General features: G+C 28.8%; 1 protein-coding gene across 1 annotated transcript in view; it reads left to right on the top strand.

Moving 5' to 3' along the window:
* Positions 1–14,402, top strand: part of bma (SCY1-like protein bma) — an 823,269-nt gene that overhangs the window by 366,522 nt on the left and 442,345 nt on the right. The window lies entirely within an intron of this gene.

The following is a 14,402-nucleotide window of genomic DNA, read 5'->3' as shown; positions in this document are numbered from 1 at the left end:
AAAATTTCCTTACTTCGAGATACATTTATTGGATACGAATGAATAGAAATGATAAAATTCTAGTGGCTTTTTTCGATTACGTGATGATCTTTGCTGGTAGTGCAGTAGATTTAAAAATAAGGTTAGATGTAAATCGATTTAATATGAGCAGCTGGGTATAACGGTTAACTCGTCTATATCGGGAACAGCTGGGCTTAACGATCGGTATATTCGAGGTTTTAATACTACACAACGTATATACTAAAGTTTATGTACGATGGTGTCACGAGCAAGGCTAGCAATATTTTTTTATATTTTCAATATAAGATTATATGTTAGTAGCTATTATTAATGTTTAGGTGCGGTTTTTTTCTACCGTTTAACTGTTTAATCATAATAATTAAGAAATAACTATTAGAAGGATCGAATTTTTATTATTTTTTTATAGGAATATTTAATTCATAAATGAATTATTTTAAGTAAGTTTTTTAAGTTAATTTATATTAAACTTTATTATTTTGTATTGATGTAAACCGAATTCTAACATTTCTAATAAGGCGAACATTATGAAACACTAAAAGATTACATTAGCTATTTTATCTCCTTGTAGATGCTCCTTTTACATATACACACACACACACACACACACACAGATAAGAGTGATAGTGAGTGATAGGGGATAAAAGGGAGGGAGAGTGAGTGAGAGAGGTCTCATGAAAGAAAGAATTTCATGACATAGTCTATAAATAAAAATAAAGAAAAACGTTTATATAACCAAGAAATTATAAACGCTTCGTTTACAAGTTTTAACTTGGGAAAAATATTGCCCTAGTTTCTGCTCAAGAGTGAAATGAAAGTATTCTGAAAATTTTATAACTTAAGGGGTAAATTATATGACTTTGACCCGAGAAATTCAATAAAGCTGATCCAAAACTGTATCCAACTTAACAGAATAAAAAATTTCACAATTTATTTTTTTCCGAACTATTTCTAAATAATGAATTTTCGTTTCTTATCATTTTTACCATAACATATTGAAATATAAATAATGTCATTAACTATCGTATTATTTCATTTTAATAATCAAATTTATTCTGAATACTTTCCAATACTGAAATAATTCTTGTTTCGGTTTAAAGTTATAATAAAATATTTTTCTGTCACGTTTTAGTCTGTTTTTTTTTAATAAAGGTGAAATTTATTTAATTATCTTGTTCAGTTGATGTTACTTAGATTTTCTCAGAATTAAATTCTTTTAAAATATTATTTGTTTATTACCATTTTAACAAAATGATTGTTCGTTAAATCAAAAAAATTATTTTTAGCGACACTAATTTGTTGTATTTTACAATAATTTTCTAAAAGAATTGTTACAAATATAGTTGTGGGATCTATTTTGTTCAATTTTTCAGATCAAAAGTCATATAAAACCATTAAATTTACCCTTAAAAGACTTTAGTTCCAGGAATTTCAATACGAAGCAGAAATTATAGTGAAACTTAATAGCATGTTATAACTTGAAAATACATTGTTTCCAGATGCATTTTTATATGGATTTTTTTTTTGTTCACGTGAAAAATATATGCTGAAATTCTTTCCGATTCCCGGGACACCCGATGTAAACATTGTTTTAGAGATCCTTTGTTCTTGAGTTACGGTTGTCAAAAGATTTCATCCCCTTTTTTTCTCTATATGCAATTCTATAAAGCAGAACTAATTTTTGAAGACTAATCATGTTATAAAATTATTGTTAACTTTTTCATTATTTGAGCTGAGAATTATTCTATAAAAAATATTTCATAAAACTTATTTCTAAATCTTTTCCGGGAGAAGTAACGTAAAACTAAAAAATACAACTTTTTAGGTTTAAAGTAAAATAGCTGTATTAAGTCGCTAAATAAAAAATAAAAATAAAATATTTTGTATAGAATTTAATGCTGAGAAAATAAAAAATGTGTAAATAAAGTCAGTTGACTTAATAATTGTAAATAAATTTAGGTAATAATAAATAAAGCCGATTTTCGTGGTGGAGTGGTAGCGTCTCGGCCGTTCATCTGGAAGTCCTAGATTTGAATCCCTGTTATGTATGGCATTTTTCATACGCTAAAAACATTCCATTTCCATTTACCATGCACAACCATCAAGCTATGTGGAGATATGAAGCAAAGTAAGATTTAATTTGGAAGTCGAGCAAGAAATTAAATTTCAGCCATTTAGTCACAGATAAAGTAATGGGTAAAAATAATAAAATTCAGTCGAAAGTATTTTATAATAATCACCTGATTTTGAAAATAAAACTGTTGTATTAAATTACATTCTTGACTTTTCTCTATTACTTTTTTTTTAACTTTTAATTAAAGTCGTGCTTATCAAATTAGTATTTCCTTTTTTTAACAATAATTATGTATTAAATTAGCCCGTTGTTTTTTGGTCAATTATAAAAAATCAAAAATACTGAAAAGCTTTAAAAATATTAATAATCCAAGATAAAATGCACATTTTGAATGTTAAACAATCATCGTAAGTAACAAAAGAAAATAAACGAAATAAAAATAATAATAAAAGCAATATTATTTTTTATTTTTTTTTTTTTTAAATAAAAGAAATTAAATACAAAGAGGTGTACTAAACGCTTATGAAAACAAATTTCGGTGTTAAAACCCGTTTACAAACAAAAATAATTTCTTAAAATCTAAACCTAGATGGACACTACAGTGACCACTATTGGGGTCCTCTCATTAGAGGCGTGGCATGTACTACAAGACCAAGTCCTGGCAACTTGGACGGGATCTTGTGTTCTGCCGAGTTAGTTTGAGGCAAAGGCATCAACCGGAGCTGAGTAATGCTTAAATGCTTGTTCAGGCTCCGGGTGGGCTGTGGTAGATGAAAGTGGGAAAAAAAATAATCATCAGAGACAAATAATAAAAAATAAATATAATACCGGTCTCTGTGGCAGAGTGGTAGCATTTCGGCCTTTCATCCGGTGTTCATGGGTTCGAATCCCACGGTCAGGTATGGCATTTTTCATAGGCTACAAAATTCCATTTTCATATGCCCATATACACGGTGTTCTATAACCTTCTGTGGTTAATTAATTCGTCAAGCAATAAAAAAAGTAGTAAACAATATTAATTAAAAAATATACTCTTAAATATGAAATACCACATAGAATTTTTTGTTGAGAATTTTAGAATAGAATCAAAAAAAAAAAAGATAAGAGTAGTTCTTTTCGTTTTAGGCAATACCAGAAGAAAATATAAATTTAGTTTATAAATTTCTAAACCATTTAACACCTCGAACAGTTGGTTTTTTTTTAACTATTGTTCTAAAAACCTTCTAGAAGTACTTGTTATACCACAATGTTTGATAATTTAAAGAAAAATTCTTTTAAAAAAAAAAGTTAAATACGGGCAGAAGTTATATTTTTTGTAAGGCTTTGTAAGTAGAAATTATTTTTTATATTATTCTCTCTACTGATGATGATTATTTAAAAACTGAAATGTGTTCTTATTTTTAGATTTCTTTAATTGTAAACGCTTTATATCTGTTTATTTTCCGTAACCGTTCATCATAGGTCTTTTTTTCTACTTTATATAAAATTAAAATTTTTTAATATTTAAAAAACTTGTAAAAATATTTTGTTTTAAATTTCATATTTTTCACAATTTCGTAATAATTACTAATATACAAATCAAAATAAATATAGAAATCAACATAAATTTCTGTAACTTTATGTTGTTTTAATTTTTTTTAATTAGTTGATTTCCAGGGAGAGATATTTCAATTACTGAACTGAGAAATTTCAGTTGACTTAATTAAGTCTAAAATTATTTAAATTAGTTGCTATAACTTCTTTTTTTAAATAAATTTTGACAAGAAATCGATTAAACGAATGGCAAATATTTTTTTTTGAAGACTTAGATTGTAATAATCAAATTAAACATTTTTACTACTTCATTTTTAATTATAAACTTGTTGCCCCTATTATTTTTCTTCAATTTTATTTCTTTTTTATCTAAATTTAAAAATAAAAATACTTTAATTATGTTAATTTGTTATACTTCAATACTTTAATTTGTTTCAAATTTAGCTCTATGAATTTGTGTGGCCAGTTTTATTTTATTTTATTTCATAAGATTTTAAAAATAAAATTATTTATTTTATGTATGTTTTGAATACTTTCATTTATAGTCGCATCAATAATTAAAGTAATTAACGACTTGTCGGTGTAATGTAACTGTCCCGGTAAATGTCTAATCTTGAACAAACTCAAGCCGACCATTCCTGAGACGTATGTTTAATTAAACCCCAACCACTAAAAGATCAACTATATCCACGATCTAGTATTCATATCCGAATAGAAGCAACTACCATTATTAGGATTTGAACTTTGACTTCGAAATCAATTGATTTACGACGACGAGTTTACCACTAGGCTAACCCGGTGGGTTATTTTAAACTTTATTTTTTCTCTTTAAAAACCATTAATTTTTTTATATATATTTTCGTATACACCTGCATATGTCAGGTTTTTTCAAAGATAATTAATTCATCAACTTTAAAAAAAAACTGTTTTATATATATTTTACTGATCCTTCCTTGTAACAAAATAATTTTTTTACTGATTTAATTCACTTCCTTTCATATGTTTCACCTAATCTTTTTAATAATCCTAAAGGGACCGGATTTATTTTATAAAAGCTGTTTTACTTTGTCTACAAATAAAATTAATTATTAAACAGCAGCTTTATATTACACATTCACTGATGAATAGCGTGATGAGGAAGCGTGGAGTTTGGGTTATATAAATATTACTTTACCACTACTATGCCATTGTTATAGAACCAGTAGCAATACTTAATTATCTACGTTAATTTTGTAATTTATTATTTATATTATTTAAAAAAAATAATAATCTAGTATTTTCTTTACTGTAAAATACATTAATAAATAGTTCAGCAGATTAGATTTAAACAGAAGAATGTAACAACCATAAAAAATAATTTTTTATGCTTACTACTTTTGTTTTATCCTCCATGTTTAGTAGTTTTGCAGAGATTTCTGCTTCATCAGAACGTGTTTTTATGAAATTTAATTAAAACACATTATTTGAAACATTAAAATTACTCAGAGACTGATTAATTACGCACAACAAAGTATAGAAATAAACAGGGTTTACAGAATTAAACAAAGTTAATAAATAAATAAATTTATATTCTTTACGCTCAAGAAAATAAACAGTTATAAAACAAGTATATTAGTTTTTATTATACAACAGCAGATTGAAATAACTGCAGAATCCGTGTTTTTTTTTTTTTTTTATATACGAGGTGTGATCAAAAAATAAGGTGAACAATTTTTTATTAAAAAAAGTAATAAGGTTACATAGAATTCGATTTAATCTCCTTCAAAGTACTGTCCTTGGCTAGCAATGCACTTATCCCAACGTTGACCCATGACTGGAGGCATTTCTGGAAAGCGTCTTCCGGAAGGGCTTTCAGCTGCTCGGTCGTGGCCCTCTCAATGTCAGCAATGGTGTCAAAACGTTTTCGTTTAAGCGCAGTTTTAATTTTTGGGAAGAGCCAAAAGTCGCATGGTGCTAAATCTGGTGAGTATGGCGGCCAAAAACTTGCGAATGAGAACCGAGGTGTGACACGGCGCGTTGTCGTGGTGAAGAAGGAAGCCATTGATCCATTTTTCTGGTCGCTTTCTTCGTACGTCGTTTCGCAAATGTTGCAGTACACCCTGTTTTGAGCCAGTGGTATCAAATTTGTCACGAACTTGGTAAATGGTTTGCCTCGCTGGAAGTTGAATATCAAATGTCTCAATCCATTTTCTTTTAACGGTTTCAGCAGTTTGAGACTTCCAATACTCTTTTAAAACCCATTTTTTTGCATTGGTAAATAAATTATTTGCTAGTATGGGTTCTCTGAACTATCTGAAAAGAAAGAGAATTAAATTTAAATAAATTTATTTGTAAAATTTAATATAACACAAACACCATAGTTAAAATGAAAACCATTGTAGTGTAACCCTAACAAAATTCCTATTCTGTCTACTTTTGGTTCACTCTGTGTGTGTGTGTGGGTATATATATATATATATATATATAAATATAAATTTCAAAAAAAATGTGTGTATGTGTGTGTGTATAAATTTAAATTGCAAAAAAATGTGTGTATGCATGTGCGCATGTGTGTGTGCGTATATATATATATATATATATGTGTGTGTGTGTGTGTGTGTGTGTGTGTGTGTGTGTGTGTGTGTGTTTGTGTGTGTGTGTGTGTGTGTGTGTGTTTGTGTGTGTATGTGTGTGTGTGTGGTGTGTAATATATGTACAAAATTGAACTCTATCTAACAATTTGTTTTTAGATAAAGTTATTTATGATATTTTATTAATCTTTTTTTTTTCAGAAAAAAATCATATTATTTCCATTGCTTCTCAAACCTCGGTAAAATTATTTTATACAGTTTTGTTCATTATATACCAGTCTGTAAATTTAAAACACATATTTTTTCTACCGGAAATCTTAAATATAAGTATAAATCAAAAACTAAAAAATCACTAATTTTATTTTTTTTCGCTATTGAAAAAATTCTGTCTAATACAAAACTTAAGTAGAAGAATATTTTTTTTCATAATATTTAAAAAAAAAAATTCGGTAAATAAAGTGTTTATCTACTGTAAATATTATAAAGCTTAATGCCATTTAAACCGCAAAAGGTATATTTTTAAAAAGCGAAATAAATGGGAGTTTAACTTAAAAAAAAAAATAAAACTTCAAACAGCAACTGAAAAAACATCAGTTGAGTTTGTAATCCGGTTTTTTAAAGATTAGTTTAATCTTTGAGCTATTACACAAATTAAATAAAATTTTACTATACTCTAATACTTAGTTCCGTAACAGTTGCTTTAAGCGGATAGAATTTTCTTTTTTTTATGATAAAAAATTAATACAAAATAACATAAGCTTAATATACAAAATACACTTTCACCTGGAAAAACTGAATTTTGATATTTTTTAATATATTTATGTAGAATATTAAATACAAATATTTTTATTACGTAAAACGATTTAAAATCATTTAGGTAATCAGTTTTTCAGAATAAATATAATGCAATGCTTAATTTCTAATAATTAGGTTCTTTTTTAGAAATGGAACTAATATTAAAATGCGCTAAAAATAAGGAATATTTTCTTGATTTATTACAAAATTAAGGTATAATATAAATTTGTTCTCTAATACTATGTACTATATATATTCATAAAAACCAAAATGAAATTACATAAGTGGAAATCATATCTGTGTGATTTGATCACTTTTCCGTTCGCGATTATTACGTCTTTTTATATACGCCATCTATAGCTCCATTCAAGTACCACGAATATATGATCATGTACTTTGGCGCCGATTCAAAAACGTATCTAATGAATTTATTAAATATTTAGACGAAATTATTTCTTACAGTTTATCGCAATTTGAAGTCGGTTCCGGGAATGGAATGGAATGGAATGCAAAGTTGGCGGGAGTTTATTTCTCCCTACTTATCACAGAACCTGGACAGAGTCCCTTGCTGCTGGATGATTCTAATCGGGCGTGTTTTTTAAAAGAGTTATTTTAAATGGCGGGTCTAATTTTTCAAGTTTTGTTTATTATTTATTGATTTTTAAGACGGATTTAGTTGCGTTCCAATCCGTTGTTGAACCAGCGTTATCGAACCCATTTTATGGGCCGACCGCGGAAGGCTAGGCTTATAAAGCCTGTCCTCCCGAAGTAATTCCTCTTCAGACCGTCCACTGAAGTCCTTTCGGTGCTAACGCTTAGTAGGCTAGCAGGAATACGCCACAACGGGGCACTAACTATCAGAGGGAACAATGCGACCCCTACTCCGGAGGAGTCGCAATTGCTGGTTTATTTTATTTAACATGTAAATTTTAAAGGAGAGGTGTGTAGAAGTTCTTCATCCACTTCTGTTATGGCTGCCTTCCAGGACGCATCTCTGTTCCGGACTCCAGTCCGTGATGTTGGGGCGAGTAGAGGGTCTTCCTTCTTCTTCATCTTCTTCTTCCGATGACCAAAGTCGGTTCCATTTTTTTTTTTTTAAATAATTATTTAATAATTTTCTGTATCTGATTAATAACATAAATTGTTCGGAGGAGTTAATATGCCATTTTTTGGTAATATAATACAGCTGCCTCCAGTCAAAGGCGATTGGTGGTTTGTTCAATCTTCTTGCTATGAAACAGAAATAAATACGCGGCATCAGTTTTCGTTCTGTGAACTATCAATAAACATGAGACAAAAAATGACACGTGTTCATCGATTTATTAAATAACTTGACGAAGTTACAACTGGCCGATTGGAAATACTTTGCGAAAGAAGAAAAGTACCTTTAACAGACGAATTTGCAGATGGAAATGCTGTAAGAATATTCCCAACTATTAAATTAGTTTATGAATAATATGGTAATATGACTAATATGATATCAAAAACCAATAGAGTTTATATTATCAACGCTACTGATAAATCAGGCGAAGCTGCAACATATGGAAAAACTCCTTCCCGGGAATATCATTCCGGTAGACGTCAATAACTGAGGTGGCCTGTTCCAATAATGTATAACTGGCTTCAAGAGTGTTAAGACGTAATAAATCGATTTCTGATATATGTAAATTTTCAGACCGATTTTTGTGTTTAACATTTTTTTCAACATCATGGTACCACCGCTGCGTCGATCGTAACAAGATTTAATTCAATCTGAGTAATAGGAAAAGGGTTATACGAAATAAACGTAAAACAAAATACAGGAATTGTATACATAAACTATTTTTTTAAGTCGGCTAAAAGTGATAAGAAAAAACATTTTATAAATTTTGAGCAGATTTATTATTTATGATTTGCTAATTGGTTGCACACAATATTTTTTTTTAGGAATTATTGAAAATAGTCGAAAAAGGGTTATTATTAAGTTTTCCGGTTTGCTTCTTGATGGATTTTTATTTCAAATGTATCATGCATCTAAATATTAATGATTTAACTAAGTAATATTTAGAATGCAGTAGTGGAAAATATTAAAATGTTTAATGAAAACTTCGGGTTCGATTTAACCATTTTAATCCAGAAAAATCCATTTAAATTTAAAAATTATGCAGCATTAAAAACATAATTGAGAAAAAAAATCAAAATTATAGTAAGAAATGTTGGTTCCAGTTGATCTCTACCAAATGAAGTTCTTAAAATCAAAATGTAACTTTATTTATAGTATAATTGGTAGAAAAAAATCAAAATTTTTAGTGAAAAATATTGTCCCGATTTGACCCCATTACTCGGCAGCTACCTCATAACATTTTTAATGAAGGCTAAAACTTTAAAAACAGATAAATTACACAGATATTTAATTTTTTTTAATTCTTATATCCGTTTTTTTTTAAATAACGTTCCAATGTCATCACTATTTGTACGTTACACCAGTTAGTGTTAGATTTTCAATGTTTAAAATTAAAATTTATTTTTTTTAAAGTTGATATTTTTAAGTTTGGGTTCTGTTCATCTTCCTTTTTTGAAGGCTTAAAAGTTTAATTATTGGAGTAATTATTAACTTTCAGTAATTCAGTCCAGTTTGATGAAGTATAATTCAAAAAGGGTAAAATAAATGATAGTTTGTTTAAAAAGTAAAATATGTGTGCATTATTGCCCTTTGATGAAACTAAAAATCAAGCTGAAGCTGGGATATATATATAGCCAGACATTTGTGCCAAATTTCAACGTTACTGATCAACAAGTTTACGAGAAAGACAAAGTCTATTTATAAAAGATCTACATTAAATTCAGTTGACTTAAAACTTTTGAATAACTTATTAAGCACTTTATGATGTTAAAGCTCAATTTTCTACGACTACTGCATGAAAGGTTGCAATTAAAAATATTGAAAAATATTCCACCCTTTTATTTTCCCGTCTAGCGCTATAGCAGAGCTACAGCTGTAAAAGCAAAAGTACTCTAATTGTCCCGATTTGGGCATATGCGGTTTTCACCGGATCTTGACTTTTGATACCAAAGAAACTCAAAAAACCGGATGGAAATTTCCCGGATATTAATGTTCGTACGTACTTGTGTGTGTATTTGGTGTCAGCCTCTAAATCACCTTATATCTCCAGAGCTACTGGACCGATTTTGACCAAACTTGGTCAGATTACTTCTACATAAGGAGCATTGATGCCGTTAAATTTTCAAATTAAAAGGTGAAGGGGACGATGCTGTAGAACAAGGTCACCCTCAGTATCTCAAAATTTCGCCTAATTATTAAGATCATATTTTTCTTAAGCACATTTTTTAACCATAAACAATAACAATATTTCCAAAAAGTTTTTTTCTGCAAAATCGGTCCATCCCAAACAATGCTGTTGTAGTCGTCTACTATGTTGTGACGTCACAGCTGAACAGTAGAATGTTAAATTAATTAATTATAATTAAAGTGTATAAAAGTAACTCGGTCTAGTCGGGTCTCGAACTCAATCGCCCGGTGGACTCGGTATTTTGTGCGTTAAGTCTCGCGTCTACACCAGTTCTGACCGCACAAGTGAAATTTGTTTCATGTAAGTTGTGAGATTACATTAGTTTAATCAGTTCTGACCATCGCAGTTAGACCGCTACACCCGAGCGAATTAGGTATACGGTATTCTCGCGTACTTTAGTTAGAATCATTGAATTACATAAACGTAAAATATTATATTTAAATGAAATAACGAATATTTTTAATTAAGTTGTGTGTGTAAGCTATGCATCAGAACCAACTCACAGTTTTAGTTTTTTTTTTAATTTTGTCCAAAATTTAATTCCATCAACACTCCACATATAGAATATTTTTAGCCATTTCAGATCATTTATATTGAGCCATACATATGACTTTACATACATGTACTTTTCTTTTTTTCTTTTCTGTTTAGCCTCCGGTAACTACCGTTTAGATAATACTTCAGAGGATGAATGAGGATGATATGTATGAGTGTAAATGAAGTGTAGTCTTGTACATTCTCAGTTCGACCGTTCCTGAAATGTGTGGTTAATTGAAACCCAACCACCAAAGAACACCGGTATCCACGATCTAGTATTCAAATCCGTGTAAAAATAACTGGCTTTACTAAGACTTGAGCGCTGTAACTCTCGACTTCCAAATCAGCTGATTTGGGATGACTAGTCAACCACTAGACCAACCCAGTGGGTTTACATACATGTACTGAAATGTGTTTCTATAACTTTTTTTTTTTTACTAAGGGACTTTTTAAACGTTGACATCTGCATAAACCCCGATACCAAAAATTCTAGTTGATCCATCTTATACACTTAAACTTTATAGGTATGCTGCTGCAGTAGCATAAATTTATAGCCAAGTAAAAATAAATACCATTTTTACTTCCCCTTAATAATATATATATATATTGTGTGATAACAATACTTCCTTTATTTCGTACAAGGAAGTAAAAATCTTGTTTTTCGACACTGAATTTTGTGTTTTACTTCGGTATTTTAAAAACTACTGAAGTTGCAGTTCTGAGGCCTAAAACATTATTTACTCTTAATTTGGGTCCAAAAAATTACAGTATAGCTCTTCTTTTTATCAGAAAAACTGAAATCCGCGCGAATTCTTTCGCTAGCCGTAACTCTAAAAAAAAGCTTTTTCAGACCTACGTTTATATGAACTTGTTTCATTATTTTCGCCAGTGGAACATATCCTAAAAATTTCTCCATTTCTTCGCGGGACACTATATAAGGTAAAATACTGTTATCAGCAAAAAATTCATCTTCAATTTTTTTTTTAAATATGGGGCGTTTCACAGACTAAGATGACTTTTAAGACCGTAAAAATTTTTTTTTTCAATTTTTTTATATTTCACGCTGCTTTTCACTAAATATCTTCAGACTGGTTGAATCAATTTCGTATAAAACATACAACATTTTATAATTTCTGCAAATTTTCCTAGAGGATGGGTGAAATTTTTGAAATTTTCCATTTCTTTATATTTGATATATTTAATATTTTTAAGTACTGTTTGTAAATTATAATATAATTTTATTTTTAAAAAAATATAGTTCATTTTTTTTTTTAAATAGATTTATTTTCTTTAAATGGTACTTTAAGTGAGAACAGCTGTAAGGGAAAATGAAAATTAAATTGAAATCGTTAAAGAAGCCAGTTTTCGAAATACAGCTTGTTTCTCAGTGCCAAGAAAGTACAGCAACTCAGACTTTTTCTCTTTGACTTTTTGACTTTCCAAAATTCTTGGAACTCTCTTGGACTTAACTCTCTTTTTCTCTCTGACTGTAGTCGTAGGAAATTCAGCTTTAGCACCATAAAGTAGCTTATTAACACTTATTATTAGCACTTATAAATTAACTTATTTATTAAAGTATAACTTATTTAAAATTCAAATTTTTTATGTCAGTTGGATTTAGGGGTGTATTCAACATCATTTTCAATTTAAAAGGCTAAAATTTTCAGTATATTATTATTATTAAAAATCGATCGTTAAATAAATAATTATATTTCATAATTCATTATATTGATTATGAATTATTTACAAGTAATTAAAACGTTAATCACAATAATTTTGCTATGAATAACTTTTATTATATACACAGTATAATAATTATAATACATATTCATTTACAGGTTATTAATTCTGTAATTGTATGCCTAATTATTACCTTGATTAATTTTCTAGTTAAATTGATACGTAACACCAATCCTAGCGATCAATTAACACATATTTCACAGACCATCTGGTTACAAACGCCTCTTCCTAACCGATGAATATATATATATATATATATATTTATATATGGTAAAATTTAATATTATGCTCTAATTCTGGTCATACTCATATATCCTTCTAATAATATATTGATATAACACATTATTGCATCGATCAATATATTCTACAGTTATTCATTTTTTTAATATAAATCATCATATCTCTGTCATCGTACTGGATTATTATTAAATATTACTATTATTGTTATTAATATGTATTATTATTACTTTTAATACTATTAAATAGTAGTTTATTGCTTACTGCCGTAGTAGAATACATTATTAAAGTGTATGCTCATTAATTATTACTCGTACATTAAGTTCCGTATAGATCAATCCAATATTTTATGAATACTCTTATTTGTTATTTTCATTTACGACAGACTGTTTTATGTATATATTTATAAAGTATATATATATATATATATATATATATATATATATATATATATATATACTTTATATTCTTTTACGCATATAACAGTATTTATATCGATTTATATTTTAATTACACTTCATAAATATTTTATCTGAAATTTACGTCATTTTTTTTGCAGTAGACTATAAAAAAACTGTTATTATTATTTATACAATTTTTATAACCTAATTTAATGTAGTGCAGGAAAGTGGTTATTAAAATTTTAAGTTTTCATGTAAATTATATAATCGCTTGTTAATAATTAACAATAAACGTTAACAATTAAAAATTATTTCAATAAATAATTATGTAATTGTAAGAAATAATTAATGGTACCCATTAAAATCTATTATATTTTCTAATTTTACGATATATATAAACTTTTTACATAAATTAATTTAGCCCTTCCAATCGGGACAGTACATAAAATTTTATTTAAATTCTAACCCAGCTATGTTACATAGAGTGAATCTGTGTCCCTTTTCTCAAATTTGAATCAAGGTTCTCCGTCGCTTATTTCTTACTTAATTATTTTTTATTTTCAATTTCTAACTTATTTGAAGAAAGTCGTGTTTGTAGCCTATCAGGGCTCGCTTTACTCGCACATCCCGTCTAGCCAAGGGTTTCCGCCTCTGGATCATCGCTGCTTTCGTTATTATTATGGCTGTGAGAATAATAGTGATAAATAACAATTATTCTCCAGCGTTTCCCTCGTTCTTAACGTAGAAACTCTGATACTCTCCTGCTGTAGACGAACCTACTACCTGAGTCTGGGCGTAACGCTCTCAGTCAGCAGCGAACCGAGATTCATTCACTTTAGCTGTTTTAGAGGACTGTGATACTTATATTCTGTTAGCAGACTGAATAATAATAAAAGGTTACTTCACTTTACTAAAGGCATTTTTTTTTGTCTTCAGTCATTTGACTGGTTTGATGCAGCTCTCCAAGATTCCCTATCTAGTGCTAGTCGTTTCATTTCGGTATACCCCCTACATCCTACATCCCTAACAATTTGTTTTACATATTCCAAACGTGGCCTGCCTACACAATTTGTTCCTTCTACCTGTCCTTCCAATATTAAAGCGACTATTCCAGGATGCCTTAATATGTGGCCTATAAGTCTGTCTCTTCGTTTAGCTATATTTTTCCAAATGCTTCTTTCTTCATCTATTTGCCGCAAACACCTCT

This window comes from Lycorma delicatula, chromosome 8 (assembly GCF_047948215.1).
Source record: "Lycorma delicatula isolate Av1 chromosome 8, ASM4794821v1, whole genome shotgun sequence".
Taxonomy (NCBI): Eukaryota; Metazoa; Arthropoda; class Insecta; order Hemiptera; family Fulgoridae; genus Lycorma; species Lycorma delicatula.
This window is presented reverse-complemented; position numbering and strand designations above follow the sequence as displayed.